General features: G+C 39.2%; 1 protein-coding gene and 1 pseudogene across 5 annotated transcripts in view; both read right to left on the reverse strand.

Annotated features, from left to right (window-relative positions):
* FKBP5 (FKBP prolyl isomerase 5) overlaps positions 1–16,993 on the reverse strand; it is a 118,321-nt gene that overhangs the window by 92,384 nt on the left and 8,944 nt on the right. The window lies entirely within an intron of this gene.
* Positions 2,632–2,729, reverse strand: LOC112862981 (U6 spliceosomal RNA; annotated as a pseudogene).

Here is a 16,993-nt window from a genome sequence, read left to right on the forward strand (position 1 = left end):
TGAAGGGGATTAAGAGGTACAGACTTCCAGTTATAAATAAGTCATGGGGATGAAAAGCATAGCATAGGGAATACAGTCAATAATAGTGTAATAACTTCATTTAGTGACATAGGACTACACTTACCATGGTGAGCATTTCATAATGTATCTAATTTTCACATCACTATATTGTACACCTGAAACTAATATAATGTCAACTATACTTCAATAAAAAAAATCTACAACTCAGTAATAAAGAAAACAAACAACCCAATTAAAAAATGGGCAGGGGTGCCTAGCTGGCTCAGTTGTGGAGCATGTGACTCTTGATCTCGGGGTTATGAATTTGAGCGCCACAATGGGTACACAGATTACTTGAAAAATAAAAGTTAAACAAATGGGCAAAGTATTCACATACACATTTCCTCCAAAGAAGATACATAAATAGCAAATAATCACATGAAAAGATGCTGAGGGAAAGTAGGGAAATGCAAATCAAAGCCACAGTAAGAGACCACTCCATACCCAATAGGATGGCTATTAGAAAAAAAGATTGTAACACTAACAAAAATGTAGAAAAAGTAGAACCCTCATGCATTGCTAGTGGGAATGCAAAATGGTACAGCTGCTTTGGAAAACAGTGTGGCAATTCCTCTAAAAGTTAAACAGTTATCATCTGATCAACAGCTCTAAGACAAATGAAAACATGTCCACACAAAACCTTATGCATCAATGTTCATAACAGCATTATTCATATTAGCCAAAGAGTAGAAACAATCCTAATATCCATTAACTACTGAATGGGTAAACAAAATGTATATTCATGCAACACAATATCATTCAGCAATGAAAAGCAATAAAGTACTGATAATATGCTACATGAACAAATCTTGAAAATACTATGCTAAGTGAGAGCAAGACAAAAAAATACCATATATGCTATGATTCCATTGATATGAAATGTCCAGAACAGGCAAATCTATAGAGGCAGAAAGTAGAATGGTGGTCACTGAGAGTAATGGTTAGAAGTAGGAGTGACTGCTAACGGGTGTGACATTTCTTTTGGGGGTGACAAAATGCTCTGAAGTGGGATAATGGTAATAGTTGCACAATTTTGTGAATATATTGTTGAAATCTTTTTATTTTAATGTTTAATCATTTTTCAGAGAGAGAGTTTGAGCGGGGAAAGGGTAGAGAGAGAAGAGGACAGAGAATCTGAAGCAGGCTCTGTGCGGATAGCAGCAAGCCCGATGCAGGGCTCGAACTCACGAATGGTGAAATCATGACCTGAGCCAAAGTCGGAAGCTCAACTGATGAGCCACCCAGGTGCCCCACAATTCTGTAAATATACTGGAAACCACTGATTAACACACCTTAAAGAGGTGAATACCAGGCTATGTGAATTTTATCTCAATACAGCTGGTAGAAAAATTATCTTCTTGAATGGACATTAGCTCCTAACATACATTCTTCCAATGTATCTATTTTATGTAACACTGCTGTGAACATTTTTGTGCCTAGGCATTTATCATACTATATAATTAAGAGTATGGATTCTTGGGGCACCTGGGTGGTTCAGAAGGTTAATAAGCAAGCATCTGACTCATGGTTTCAGCTCAGGTCATAATTTCACAGTTTGTGAGATCGAGTGCCATGTCAGGTTCCATGCTGGCAGCGTGGAGCCTGCTTGGGATGCTCTTTCGCTCTCTCTCTCTCTCTCTCTGCCCCTCCCCTGCTCTCACTTGCTCCCTCTCCCTCCCTCTCTTAAAATAAATAAATAAACTTAAAAATAAAATTTTTAAAAAGAGTATGGATTCTTGGTGTGCCTGGCTGATCAGTTGGTGGAGTGTGTGACTCTTGATCTCAGGGTTGTGGGTTCGAGGCCCAGGTTGGTGTGGAGATTTAAAGATAAAATCTTAAAAAAAAAAAAAAAGAGAGAGAGAGAGAAAGTATGGATTCCTTTTTTTTAAGATTTTATTTTATTTTTTACGTTTATTTGAGAGAGAGAGAGAGAGCACAAGCGCAAGCAGGGGAGGGGCAGAGAGAGAGGGAGAAACAGAATCCCAAGCAAGTTCGATCTCACAAGCAGTGAGATCATGACCTGAGCCAAAATCAAGAATCAGATGTTTAACCGACTGAGCCACCCAGGTGCCCCAACGAGTATGGATTCTTAACAGTCTGCTTTAGTGGCAACCCTGGCTTGACAACAATAGCAGCTACGAGTGCTGCTTGGGCAAGTCACCCAACTACTTTGTGCCTCAATTTTCCCGTCTATCACATGAGATTAACAATATTCACACCTCTTGGAATTTTGAAAATTAAATTAAGTAAGGGCTTGGCATGGTGACTGTCACACAGTAAACTTTCAAACATTAGTAGTTATAACTGTCATCCTGGTTTGTATTATTTCCTTTTTTAATTTTTTTTTTTTTTAAATTTTAGGGGTGGGGGAGGGACAAAGAGAGAGAGAAGGAGAGAGAATCTCAAGCAGGTTCCATGCTGAGTGTGGAGCCTAATGCAGGGCTGGATCTCACGACCCTGGGATCAGGACCCAAGCCAAAATCAAAAGTCGACACTCAACCAACCGAGCCACCCAGGCATCCCCCCCTTTTTTTTAGTTTTGTTTTTTTTTTAATTGAGATACAACTTACAAAAAATATGGAATGCTTCATGAATTTCCATGTCATTTTTGCACAGGGGCCACACTAATCTTCTCTATCATTTCTACTTTATTTTACTTTGTTTTCAAGTTTTATTTTATTTATTTGAGAGAGGCAGAAATAGGGGAAGTGGGCAAGGGGCAAAGAGAGGGAGAGAGAATCCAAGCAGGTTCCGTGCTGCCAGCACAGAGCCCAACGTGGGGCTCGAACTCACGAAACCGTGAGATCGTGACCTGAGCCAAGACCAAGAGTCAGACACTTTACAACTGAGCCACCCAGGCACCTCTCGTTCCAATTTTGGCACACGTGCTGCCAAAGCAACCACCACATTATTTTCTCAAGATGGTTTCTGGAAATGGTGTCACTGGGTCAAAACCCATGAACATTTATGTTTTCGAATCCATTTTGCTAAACTACATTCCAAAAGGGGTGCACCAATTTTTGGTGCCAATAGTAAATATAGGAGAGAACCAAGGTAACCACACCATCATCAACATTATGTCACAGTAAGTTTTTTTGGTTAATTTCACAGCTGCCTCACTTTGGTTGTTCATTTTTGCTGCTTTGCCTTCAGCATCTTGAAACCCAACAGTTTTCTACTTATGCTGTGAATCCTGTACACCATGAGTACCTACTGAATGCAAAATCTGAGCAAGCCGCTATACTGGGAGCCACAATGGAAACTGAAAGGAGCAAGGCCAAGGATTTGGGGTGAGGTGGGGCAAAGAAGCATTTCAATTCAAGATAACTGATTAAGTACGAGAGAGCTACAAAATATTTGTAAGGGCAGGGGAAAGATGGAGGTTTATAAAGCAGGGAAAAGAAGGCAGTATTCCAGCTGGTTCTTGAAGGATGGACATTAATTTCAAGTGGCAAGGGTGTGGGGCAAGAGCAAAATCAAGGCTGGGAAAAGAACACAGCACATTCCAGGACTGTGGCTCGAGTACAAAGTTGCTAGGGGAGAGGGAAAGGTGAGAGAACAAGGCACAGAGTGCCCTCGGAGCACAAAGAGGACCCTCCAAAACACAGCCAATGACTATGTGCGCTGAGGGGGGGGGGGGGGGGGAGTTTCTCAAAGGGCAAATAACATGCAGAAAGACACAAAGACATGAATCATCACGGCCCATCCAAGGAACTGCATGTAATCCAATTTGGCTAAAGTGGAGGATACATGTGGAAAGGATGCCGATGATACTAAATAGGCAGAAGCTGACTGTGAAGGACTGTGTGTGCCAGAATAAAGCATGTGAACTTCATTCCAAAGGAAATAGAGAACTGAAGCAAAGAAGTGACAATCAGACTAGCTTAAAAAAATTACTCTGGCAACACTCCAACAGCTTCCCATCTCACACAGAATAAAATCCAAAATCCAAAATCCTTCTTGCACTTAACACCCCGCATGCTGGTCAGTGGCTCTCTCTGAAACTGTTTCCTATTACTCCTCCTCTCACTCACCGTTTTTGCTACACTGGCCTTCTCGCTACAGCCTCCAACATGCCTCTCTGCAGGGCTTCTGCGCTCACTCTTCCCTCTGTCTAGAACTCCTTCCTCCCCCAGCATAGTTGGCTCCCTGACTTCCTTCAGGTAGGTCTCTGCTCAAATACTTACCAGAGAGGCCTTCTTTATTACCTAATATAAAAGAACAAGTAACTACAGCAATCAGCCCTACCATTTTTTCCCTCCACTTGCCACCTTGCACAGTGCTGGTAAGAATGGTAAGTTCCATGACGGAGCCTCTCTCAATAACCCTGTGCAAAACAGGAACTGTTCTTGCCATTTCCAGGTGGTAAAATTAAGAGGCACGATATTGCTGGTGAACAGTGAAACCAGGTAGAATGACTCCTGAGGCTGCAACTCTAACCGTTTCACATAGTATCAGAAGTCCTGTTTGATACTGTATCATTTCCTGTAAGTAGGCTCCATCCTGACAAGCACTACGACAGTAAAAACTCTAAATTCACACTATGTCCTAAAAATATATGGATTCTTACCACTGGTTATTGGCCAAGTTTCAAAAGCCAGGAAACATTTTTCTAAACCATCAATTAACTGCTCAAGGCTGTGATGTCCCTCATTGAGGCCTGGATTTATGCACCTTAGCCCCTGGGGCCTGCTTCCAGCTAGCTGAGTGAGCCCCATCGGCTGGATTGTAAAGGAGTTGCATTGGGTCTCCTGTGCCCCATCTCCCTGCTTTGTTTTCCTCTCACTTCCTTGGCCTGCTGCTCTGGCCAGGAGCTCAGTGCCTTTTTGCGCACCCCTTCACTCTCTTTCTGAAAAAGCTGTTTTCAGTAAAGATCTGATAAACTCATTCACTCTCAGGTGACTAATAATACCTTAAAAATGAGGGGGAAAAATGTACAAGGTATATGGACTTTACCCAACCATAAGCTGTATTTTTTTGTTTAGGACCCACAGATATTAAGATGAAAAGATTTTATGAAACTAAAAGGAACAAGGCATACGACACCAAAACTCAAGTATAACTTCAGGAATAAAATTAACTCCATCTTTAAGATAACCATTAAAATTTTCTGAGGTATCACTACCAAAAGAAGAACACAGCATGTGCCTGGAAAACATCAGGTAAGTATTGTATCATATGCAGATATAAATCCTGATTCTTTTCCTGCTCCCAATTATTAATTTCTTCTTTCCTTGATTTTTCTTTCATCCCATCTCCCATTATTGAGAGTACCCCTTTTCAAAATGTAGTTCTCAATCAACTGCTCTTCCCCTGTCAACTGCATCTTACCAGAACTTACCACTCTTAATTCCAACTACTACCTGTATTATAACCAAATCTACTTCTAACTTCTCTCTCTTCCCTTCTGCAGTTTTTTTAATGTTTATTTATTTTTGAGACAAAGCATGAGCAGGGACAGGCAGAGAGAGAGGGAGACAGAGAATCCAAAGCAGAATCTGTGCTGTCAGCACAAAGCCTAATGCAGGGCGTGAACCCAAGAACCGCAAGATCATGACCTGAGCCAAAGTCAGTTGCTTAACCAAGCCATCCAGGCGCCCCTTCCCTTCTGCAGTTTTGATCTCGAATTGCCTGACTATAAGTAGAACCCTTTTATGTCCCTACCTTTTCAAAGAAAACCAACTTTTTCAAAATTATCCCCTTTTCTATTTACTTCATCATCTGTATTATCTGGCTATTCTCCTAGGTTTACAACTTTAATATATTTTTTCTCCATTTAATCAACAGGACTTGCCAAATACTCATTGTGTTTCCTACTATCCTTCTTTCCAAATCCGCATCTATCACCATATTCTGGGTTTTCTTCATTTCCTTCCCGAATTACCACAGTTCTCCAGCTGGCCCGCCTACTTCCAGCCTACTCACTCACTTCCATTCATTCTATACATGCTGCCAGTAAAGCCTCTCTCACACAGTACAATTCCAATTCAAGGACTTTAAATAGTTCTCCAGCACAGGTCCAAACTTCTCAAACCAGCACTCAGGGCCTTCTACCCCTTCAGACTGTCACTAATAAATGTTTATCTTACACATTCTAAGACAAAACCCCAGAAAACCAACATCTTCATCTCCCATAGCCAAATAGTGCAATGCACACAATAGGTCTATAGACAGTACAGAGCACCTTCTTTCACTTGACTTCAACTGATCACCTCAGGCAACAGGAATCTTCTGAACATCTCAAATTAGTATGAGAAGGATTCATTTTCTCAAGATGAACACTTCTAATCAGCAAAATGAAAACGTACAGTTATCAGTAAATTACACCCCATATCCTTAATGAAAGTACAAAGTGGTAAATATTATTTTAAAGGTGAATTTGCCAGTATCTATAAAAGGTTTAAGTGCAAAATATTCTTTAACCCAGCAATACTTCCAGGAAATTACTTGTAGATATTCTCACAGAAAAAAAATTATATGCAAAAGGACATTAAGCACAACACAGTTGTCATAGTTTAAAAAAAACACATGACACAACTGAAGCCTCCTTACTGGACTATTATTATACAGCCCCACCAATGGAATATTATACAGCAACTAAAAATAAAGCAGCAGCTGTAAATGAACTGATAGGTAAAGATGTTTAAGAATGACCTAAAGGGAGAAAAAAAAAAAAAGCAAATCACAGAACAGAATGTATATTATTATTCTATTTGTGTAAAGAAAATGCATATACATTTGTGAATGCAAAGAAATATCTGAAAAGAAATATAACAAACCACTAATAGTAGCTAATTCTGGGAATGGGATTCAGGGAAAGAAACAAGAGATTTTCACTTTAGGGGGTGTATGTGTATGTATACATACATACATACAAACATATCCTTTTTTATTTAACTGAAGTGTAGTTGACATACAATATTACTTTCAGGTTTACAATACAGTGATTTGATATTTATATACATTATGAAATGCTCACCACAATGAGTAGTTATCACCTGTCACCACACAAAGTTACTACAATGTTATTGACTATATTCTCTATGCTGTCCTTTACATCCCCTGATTTATTTTATAACTACAAGTCTGTGCCTCTTAATCCTTCACCTTTTTGCCCATCCCCCCACCCCTCCCTTCTGATAACTACCATTTGTTCTTGGTATTTAGGAGTCTCTGTTTTGTTTTTTAGATTCCACATAAGTAAGATCATAAGTATGTGTCTTTCTCTAACTTATTTCACTTACTATAATACCCTCTAGGTCCATCCATGTTCTTGCAAACGGCAAGATTTATGGCCGAGAAATATTTGTGTGCGTGTGTGTGTGTGCACACACGTGTATATCATGCCTTCTTTATCCATTTATCTCTTGATGGACACTTAGGCTGCTTCCGTATTTGGCCCCAGGGATGCATATATCTTTTCAAATCATACCTTTTTAAACAATAATCAGTATTAAATATTCACTTAAGAAAAAAGAAACAAAAAAAAAATAGACTTTTTTTAAAATGTTTATTTGAGAGAGAGACAGAGCATGAGTGGGGAGGGGCTGAGAGAAAGGGAGACACAGAATCCAAAGCAGGCTCCGGGCTCTGAGCTGCCAGCACAGAGCCCAGCACAGGGCTCAAATTCACTAACCGTGAGATCATGACCTGAGCTGAAGTTGGGACACTTAGTTGACTGAGCCACCCAGGAGCCCCACAAAAAAAGACTCTTAAATACAGACAACAAACTGGTGGTTGCCAGAGAGGAGGTGGGTGGGAGAATGGGTGAAACAGGTAAAGGGGAGTAAGGGGTACAAATTCTAGTTACAAAGTAAGGCATGCAGATAAAAAGTACAGCATAGGGAATATAGTCAATAATACCATAATAACTTTGTATGGGGACAGATGGGGATTACACTTATCATGGAGGGCACAGAGCAATGCACAGAACTGCCAAATTGCTATGTTGTATACCTGAAACTAATGTAATATTGCATGTCAATTATACTTAATAATAAATTTTAAAGAGAAAGAAAAGGCTGTGACAGCAAAGGCTCTTAATTTTGGATGAATATAATTCATCTTGATTATCCATGGTGCAAGAAATATGAACTACTCAAAATGCTTAATGAGAAACTCATCCCTTCATTCAACAATTATTTATGGAATACTTACTATGTGCCTGATGATACTGACAAAACAGTAACAAGAAAAACCTAGTCCATGCTCCCTAAGAGCTTATAAAAAGGTCTTTTGGTCTCCATTTTTCCCATTTCCCCTGTAAAAGCCACTCTGCCTTCCATGTCTGTGTTCTCATTATGCCTATGGTTGTTCCCCCAAAAAAGATACAAATTAATAGGGCAATTGTATCAAACAAAAACAAAGGTTTTAAAAATTGACTCCTATTCCCTTCATAATTAATTCTAAAAGTTACTAGCAGCATAATTTGTAGAAAGAACAGTTCAACAAGCACACTTTAAAATAAATAAAAGTAACCTAGGAGCACTTGAGTGGCTCAGTCAGTTAAGCGGTTAAGCGTCTGATTCTCGCTTTCCGCTCAGGCCACGATCGCACAGTTCAAGTGTGAGCCCCACATCAGACTGTGCAATGACAGCGTGGGAGCCTGCTTGGGATTCTCTCTCTCCCTCTGCTTCTGCCTCTGCCCCACACCCATGCTGCACATACATGCACTCTCTCTCTCTCTCAAAAACAAATAAAAAAGGAACCTAGATGCTAAATGAAGAAAAATCAAGAACATTTGAGGAAGGGAAAAATGTTATAGGAAATATTAATTTTCTAAAATTTTTTTTTCAACGTTTATTTATTTTTGGGACAGAGAGAGACAGAGCATGAACGGGGGAGGGGCAGAGAGAGAGGGACACACAGAATCGGAAACAGGCTCCAGGCTCTGAGCCATCAGCCCAGAGCCTGACGCGGGGCTCGAACTCACAGACTGCGAGATCGTGACTTGGCTGAAGTCGGACGCTTAACCAACTGCGCCACCCAGGCATCCCAAGAAATATTAATTTTCGTCACTAACTTATACATGTTTCTAGATTTTTGTACAATGAACATGTACTGCATAAGAAGTTCGATAATATAATATACGTGAGAAGTATAATAAGGTCTTATTCTTGAAAAAAAACATCTATTGCAACAAAAGAGCAACTACCGCACACGGTTCAACTTTTTCACCTTCCATCCCAGCCCGTGTGGTCTGGCCTTGGTGAGACTCCTTGTTTTGTCAGCCCCAAGTCCATTCCTCCCCTCCTCTGCTGGAAACAGCATTCTGGGACTTTCCACCGGGGAACCATGTTCCCCACCTCCTGGAGTGGAACCAATCCCCAATCTTTGCCAGTCATTGCTTTCTACCCCCTTGGCTGCCACGACAGTTTGGAAGTGAACATGTGACCGTAACAGATATAAACCAAAATCAATCCTGACAAGATACTAATTCTAATGAGACCATTAAAATGATTTATAAGTACTTATAAAATGATTATAAGTACATATAATGCAGCTGAAATTCCTACAAAGAACATTGTAAAAAAAAAAATAGGATTCTCATTTAATGTGGCAGTGAAATCGTCATTAGTTACCTCTTTTGTTGAAATATACAACAATGGAACAGCAACAAAAATACAATTGTTAGAAAAATGTCCTCTTCCACTATGTTAAAACTTCCTACTTGTCTCAAAGAATAGAATGTTGAAGCCATATAAATCACATCCTGTTAAAACAGCTATGTATAGAAACAGAAAATACAGGTTCCAGGCATATACGTTAATCGCATCTCCTCTGACAGAAATTTACAAAATAAGTTCAAAAATAAAGATTCCAATGGTAGTATTTTATGAGGCACCTAAAATGCCACAATACATGAAAAAATAAAACTTAACATACATTTAACTTTTGAAGTCATTTTAGTCAATTATTTTCAACACTAAGAAAATACAGAACATATTAATAAATTATAGGGAAACAAAGTTCAACTTGAGAAAATAAAACTTACCCATCAGAACTTCCTAAAAGTAAAATGGACTACCTTGTAAAATAGAGACCTCCCCTTCCCAAGAACTAAACTAAACCCCAAACTGCAATTCTCTGAAAACATGACATCCTTGAAGAATTTGATAGATGTGCCAGCTGTTTTATTTCTTGAAAGCGTATAGTTGAACACATATAATAATCTGTTGCATTTTTTTCTAGCATTGCACAATTTTCCTGGCCCGCAATGCACATACTGCATCCATTATCATATTTAAGCATCTGACAGCATTGTTACAAGAATCCATAATATTCGTTTCTGACTAAACTCATATATAAATTTTTCAGGCTTCAAATGGTCATGGATTTCAGTATCATATATATTTTTTCCACAAAGTCTCAATACAATACATTTCCTGAACTTTCAGCTTTCAGTTTCCTGTTCGTCAATGGCTACAATTCTAGAAGCAATACATAAATACACCCCAGCCATGGTATTTCCACTTTGACAACAGTGGACGTGAACTTAGTATGACTAAACATAACTACAGTGCGTATAAATGATACAGGACAGCTAACACAGCAATAGCAGAAATTTAATAGTTTACAAAATTGGAAATATAAATTATACTACTGATATAAGAATGACAATTACAAGTCTCTTTCTTTCTCAATGTATGAGAATTACAGGACTTATACCAAAACAATTTTCCAAATACAAAAGAAATTGCAGATCACAAAGCAGATTAAAAAAAATCCCTTCTCCCTTCAGAAAAGGGAAGACAGGAAAAAAAGAAACCAAACCATGGGAAATATAGTAAGTAAGTGACTGGATACAAAGCTTTAAGGATATGGGAGAAAAAATTTGTATACATCTGTGGATTATACAATTCAACTTCAGTGTTTAAGAATGATAAAGAAAAATTAGTACTTTAGTAAAAATGAATCTAGTCCAGGAGCCTACTTTCTTTGAAGGAATACAGCAGGATAAGCAGAGGTCTGGGGCATTTTTAGGTAACTCATGCCTTTTTCTTTCTGTAATCATGGGAAAGACTATAGAACATTGTTACCAGTTGCAAAATGATTCATGATAAAAGTATACTCAAAGTGACTAAGAAGTATTTGTACACCATGCAAATTTTCAAAATGCAGTAAGGACATCTTGCCAAAGTTCAAACAATACCTTTCAAGGGAAAAACACAGTGTGATAATCATTTATTTGGTGGCTTGGAATGGACATTATATACAAGAAAAAATTATCTACTCTATAAAAAGGGAGTATTTATTGAGCATCTCGAGTGACCAGAAACTAAGTTTAGAGCTTTACAAATCTTCCATTGTAGGGGCGCCTGGGTGGCTCAGTCGGTTGAGCGGCCGACTTCAACTCAGGTCATGATCTCACAGTCCATGGGTTCGAGCCCCGCGTCGGGCTCTGGGCTGACAGCTCGGAGCCTGGAGCCTGCTTCAGATTCTGTGTCTCCCTCTCTCTCTCTGCCCCTCCTCCACTCACACTCTGTCTTCTCTCTCTCTCTCTCTCTCAAAAATAAACATTAAAAAAAAATTTAGGGGCACCTGGGTGGCTCAGTCGGTTAAGCGTCCGTCTTCAGCTCAGGTCATCATCTCATAGTCCGTGAGTTCAAGCCCCGCATCGGGCACTGTGCTGACAGCTCGGAGCCTAGAGCCTGTTTCGGATTCTGTGTCTCCCTCTCTCTCTGCCCCTCCCCTGCTCACACTCTGTCTTTCTGTCTCTCAAAAATAAATGTTAAAAAAATTTTTTTCTTTAATAAATAAATAAATCTTCCATTATCCTGCATCTACATAGGAAAACTGTGTAGAAGAAAACAATGCTGAAATAAGTTTCTCACCATTATTTGTGGCATATAATAAAATGTAACAGGCTGGAGAAGATGTCGACTCAAGAGACTACTGTAATAGAAATATAGGGTTGGGGGCTGCAAGGCCAAAGTACCAGAGCTCCCAACTCTCCATGCTAATCGTACAAGCACATCAATCAGTAAAATGATAGAAACAAAAAGTCCACTTTTTTTGAGAATGCTATTTATGTTTACAACGCTACTATAATTCACAACTCTAAAAATGAAAGAAAGAAACCCTTTTCTTCTTAAAGCAGATTTTGGAGTTTTGGTTTCAAATATTACTTTAAGAATAGTAATGCTCATCCAAGAAATGTAATCATGGGTTTCTCATTAAGAAGTGTGGGGGTGCCTGGGTGGCTCAGTCGGTTGAGCAGCAGATTTCAGCTCAGGTCATGATCTCACGGTTCATGAGTTCAAGCCCCACGTCAGGGGGGGGTCTGTGCTGACAGCTCAGAGCCTAGAGCCTGCTTCAGATTCTGTGTCTCCCTCTCTCTCTCTCTGCCCCTCCCCTGCTTGCTCTCTGTCTCTCTCTTTCTCTCAAGTAATAAACATTTTAAAAAATTTTTTTAAAGAAGTGTGAATTACATGGTGCCTGGGTGGCTCAGTCAGTTAAGTGTCCGACTTCAGCTCAGGTCATCATCTTGTGGTCTGTGAGTTTGAGTCCAAATCAGGCTCTGTGCTGACAGCTCGGAGCCTGGAGCCTGCTTCAGATTCTGTGTCTCCCTCTCTCTCTGCCCTTCCCCACTCACACTCTGTATCTCTCTCAAAAATAAGTAAACATTAAAAAAAAAAATTTTTTTTAAGTGTGAATCACTATCACATTTTTCTTGGTAGTAAAATTATTTTTTATCTTGGTTTTTAATAGTAATAGTAGAAAAATTATTGGTAGTTCTACTGTAATTACCACTCAGATGGTTGAGAATCACACTGGATAGGACAGCAAAAAACACAAAAAACAAAAAACAAACAAAAAAAACCAGCCCTAGTTTAGCTCTCAAAGGTGCAGGCTTGCTCATTAATTAGCTGTGGATCTTGAACATGTGACTGTACTTCCTCTGGACATCAATGTCCTCATCTGTAAAACAAGATGGCTGGACTACAGGTTATTTCCCTCCCTTCCTCTCTTTCTCCCTCCCCCTGGCCCTTTCTACATTATGGCTTTAGTGATTTAGGATCTAGACTGGGGTTTCTGAGGACAGAGAGGAAAATCTGGAGAAAAGGAGTAAGGATTATGTAAACAACTAAAACATGGAGAGAAAAAAAGTAAAAGAATTCACGTTTACAAAAAGAAATGGACAAATGGTTCAGGAAGGATCATGAGTTTCATTGTCAAAATTAGTTTAAACACAAGTTTCAGTTATAATGAAATCAGGAAAGAAAGTGAGAAATGCCAGAGTGCCTCACAAATAAGCCAAGATATCCTCCCAAGTTGCCTCAGTACCTATAGAAGACTTCCTAACACCGGACTTAATCATTCATAATCCTGCCCCTACATAATCACCAGCTATTTTCCAACAAGTTATTCCCCTCAGCCAATTTGGCCTCATCATTTCCAACAAAAATCTAGAATATCTCCCGTTGGTTATCACTCAGTGTTCTATCTGAAATGCACTCTCTCTCCTCTCAACTTGTACTACTAATTTATCATGCTCTCACCATGCCTGAAGCACTTCTCGGTGCCCGACATATACTAACTCATTTAATTCTCTCAACGATCCTGGGAGAGGGGTGAGTAACTGTGCTTGAGATTACACAGTAGCAGAGCTATAGCATTCCGTTTATAATTTGTAAGAGCCTGTTCTCTTAGCTTGCTAACTAGTCCTTCAGAGTTCAGATCGAGTTGTCACCTTTCTGAAGTTCTCATCTGCTCGGCAATTATTCCTGCCCCTCGAGTTCTTAAGTAAACCACTCATTTGCCACTTACTGTGGGGCCTAGGTTGTTGTTTATCTTTTGTGCATATATTCTATCTTTTCTAAGAACAGGCTCTTGTCTCATTTATTCTGTAACAACACTACTTAGAACCTAAAAGAGCCGAATGCCTGAAATATAAAGGTGCTTGTTAATGAAACTATGATGGCATTTAATGATTACTGAACACATATACCAGACTCTGGGCTAAGTGCTTTATAGACACTGTCTCATTTAATTCTCACAACTGCCCCTCCTCAATATTACAGGTGAGGAAACGGGGCTTAGAAGAAGCTCTGTCTGTTGTCCAATCTCTCCAAATGGTAGTGACAGTCTTACTGAAAAGAGTCTGTACCACACTCTTCATGTCCAGCCTACCAGAGAACACCTTGAAGAAAGAATCCGTCCTAACCGCAATTGAGCTCAACTAGTGCTTAGCCTACAGCATGCCCCTGAACACAAAGGATTCAGGATCAGAGGTGCACCTCCCCGCAAGAAATTCACAGTCCATTAGGACTCCAGGACCAAGCTGTCACTGGCAGAGTCACCATCGTCAAGACTTCAATATCTTAACTTATAGTTTAAATCATAATAGCAAATTAATCCTTAGAAACTCTCATTCACACCACTCATTCTCCCTTCAAGCTCCCTCACTCCCTTTATCTTTGGACTCCTCTGTCTAGCTTTATGTACTATAGAGTAGAAGGGTCCCGTTAATCCTAACAACTATTAGGATATCTAAATTTAATTTGGTGATAGCTCAGACTCAAGGGTCTCTCTGATGAATACCATGCCACAATGAAATATGAGCAGTGAAGAAGAGCTAGAAAAAACAGCAGTAGCAAAAAGCAGTGAAAAGAGGAATATGAAAGTCAACACTGTAAAGACAAGTAAAAGCAATAAAAGAAAGGAAATGGACACAGATACAAGGTAGAAAACAGGAATCCAGAATAAACTCAGTGGAGAAACACAAATAACAACATTAAAATCTAATCCAATTTAGGAATTCTGACTCCTTCTATAATTGTTTCTTTTCCTAACCTCTGAAGGAAATAGAAAAATATGTATATGAAGCAATAGCTGAAAAACTACTAGGAACAGTACATAAATTAGGAGGTTTTTTTTTTTTCTGAGAAACCATTCCTTTTAGAATTTCAGAGATTCAAAGAAATCTTAAAATACTATCTAATCTAACCCACTCATTTTACAATTAAAATAAGGCCCGGAAAGGTTGATTTTAATTTGCCCAAGACCATACAGCTACTTAGTAGCAACACTCTTGAATCTCATTCCAAGGTCTGCTCCCCCAGACAAGGCTTCCTAGCAATGTATTTTACTCCTCCATTTTCCACTCTTAATAGCTATTAGTTTCTGCGTAAGTATCTCAGAATCCACATTTTATTCCTAATTCCCATAGAATAAAATAATCAGATATTCTGGATTATGTAAAGCAATATGGAATTTAATTCTTTTATTCCCTAAGTCAGTAATCTCAAATTGAGTCCTGGTTCCTACCAGGAGGAAATTCAAACATTTCCCAGAAGAGCAGAAAGAAAAAAAGATCTCCATAAGCTAACCAAAGGCAAGCCAAGTTGATAAACTACAACCCGTCTGGAAAGGAATCAGACCCAAGGCCCCTGGAGGCTGGATGACAGCTAATGAGGATCACTTACTTTCCTGTTTCTATTTTATACCCTCCTAACTAACCTCAGGCTCCTATCTTTCTGACAAACTTCAATTCTAGGAGTCTGTAAAGAAAAATAATGAAAAGAGTATCATGTCACTTTCAGCAGAAGTAGCTTTTAGACAGGAACTATCTTGGTCAGGAAATATGGCACAAGGGACAAGAGAAGAATTTTAAGTAACCCATACACTGGTACTTTTAGCCTTAAAAACACCAAGAAGTCATCAGAGTGTATAATATACACTTAATATTTCCTCAACTGCGAAGCACTTGAAGATATTATGGCCTGGAAGGAACTCATCCTGGGCCATTTCTGTGGTCTAAGAAAGGCTGCTGCTTACACCCTACCCCCTGCCCCCCACAATAAACTGTGGGCCCTGCCAGTCACCGTTCTCCAAGTTATTTGAGCTGAGTGATTTTCAAGTCTTATGTATCATCTTAGTTTAAATACAGTGATTACTCAGGCCTTCAAAATGATGTCTCTGCTATAGAGGGCTGACTGAAGCCTTCTCTGAAAGAGATAAAAATGCCTTAGTTTACTCTAGAAACATAGCTTAATTTTGGTATGTATCAAGTTCATTATAGATTAGGGATAATCTCCTACTTCAACATGTTAACCAAATTAGGATAATTGTACTAGAAATGAAAAGGACAAAAAAATAAAGAAGACATTATAAAGTCAGAAACAAAGTGTTTTAGTGACTCACTGAGCTTAGTTAGGAAGTAAAGGAAGAGTGAAAAATGACCGACAAGAATAATGGAGTTATTAACAGCTAAAGAGGAAAACCGGGAAGAGCTTTCTGGCTGGGGATGAGGGGCGGGGGTGTTGGTGTGCAGCTTCTACAGAGATGGTATTTGAACAGATTTAGATTTAAGTCATAGGTGAAAATCTGGGCCTCAAGTTTGGAAGGCCTCAAGTTTAAACAGAAGATACATATTTGGGGCCTAAAAGCACAGCAAGGACCAAGTTTTTAGAGAAAGAGAAGGATATAGAAAAAAAACTCTTAAGGGGCGCCTGGGTGGCGCAGTCGGTTAAGCGTCCGACTTCAGCCAGGTCACAATCTCGCGGTCCGTGAGTTCGAGCCCCGCGTCAGGCTCTGGGCTGATGGCTCAGAGCCTGGAGCCTGTTTCCGATTCTGTGTCTCCCTCTCTCTCTGCCCCTCCCCTGTTCATGCTCTGTCTCTCTCTGTCCCAAAAATAAATAAACGTTGAAAAAAAAAAAATTTAAAAAAAAAAAAAAAAAGAAAAAAAACTCTTAAAACAACGGCATTCCTCAGATAATACACTTTGAAGATGACCTAACCTTCCAGATGAATACTTTATTATGTAGATACAGAATATCTGGACTGCTTTGTTCTAAACGAAAAGCTAAAACATTATTTTTTCCTCAGGCTATGAATTGACAGAGAGAAGCTAAAGATTAAAACAGTTTCATAATTACTATTTGTCCAAAGTCAAGTCTCTGAACTAAAACACACTGCTTCTGAAGTTTCT

Source organism: Puma concolor, chromosome B2, assembly GCF_028749965.1.
Source record: "Puma concolor isolate L17-30 chromosome B2, mPumCon1.1.hap2, whole genome shotgun sequence".
In the NCBI taxonomy this organism is placed as follows: Eukaryota; Metazoa; Chordata; class Mammalia; order Carnivora; family Felidae; genus Puma; species Puma concolor.